The sequence below is a fragment of the Hevea brasiliensis genome, unplaced genomic scaffold (assembly GCF_030052815.1).
Source record: "Hevea brasiliensis isolate MT/VB/25A 57/8 unplaced genomic scaffold, ASM3005281v1 Scaf69, whole genome shotgun sequence".
Taxonomy (NCBI): domain Eukaryota; kingdom Viridiplantae; phylum Streptophyta; class Magnoliopsida; order Malpighiales; family Euphorbiaceae; genus Hevea; species Hevea brasiliensis.
In genome coordinates this window covers 45451-46123 of record NW_026615239.1, presented here as the reverse complement: position 1 = coordinate 46123, position 673 = coordinate 45451, and positions in this window count along the sequence as shown.

Here is a 673-nt window from a genome sequence, read left to right as displayed (position 1 = left end):
TAAATGTGATTGTTAGTGGAAAACTTTTGAAAACTGTTTTGAAACCACAGTTAGCATGGCAGTCCCTTCGGAACTCCCCAGTAGTAATGGCTACTTGGGGTTGATAATGGATATTGATTATGTCTCCCATTAATAATGGTTAGTGGGGTAAAACTACATGAGTACTCATTAGCTAGCTAGCCCTTCCCTCATTAATAACGGTTAGTGAGGTTGAGATTGCTTTGTCGTGGTGTACAACACGACACTGATCGTGAAATTTTATGTCATGGCCTAAACTGTGTGTTGATGTTGGCGACACTAATACTTTGTGAATTGTGATTTATGAAGTATGATTTCTCATTTGAAATGTTATTCCAATAAATGGCTCTTATGGGCTTAGAACTATTGTGAAGTTTTCATAGTTAAGAAAAATGTGATTTATTATGCTTTGACAAGTTTTACTTAACTTTATGTTTTAAAGTTATTAGTTGTGTACCACTAAGTGATATACTCAGCGATAGCTTATTTATGCTGTCACAGGTAAGAAAAAGTAGAAGGCTGCTGAGTGAGAGACTTGGAAGCAGCATTTTGGTTTTGATTGTGGGTATATATTGTAAGTATACCCCTGTAATTTCCTTTTGATGTATTTTGTACCTATATGTATGGATGTACGGACATTGAGCAGTTTGTATTT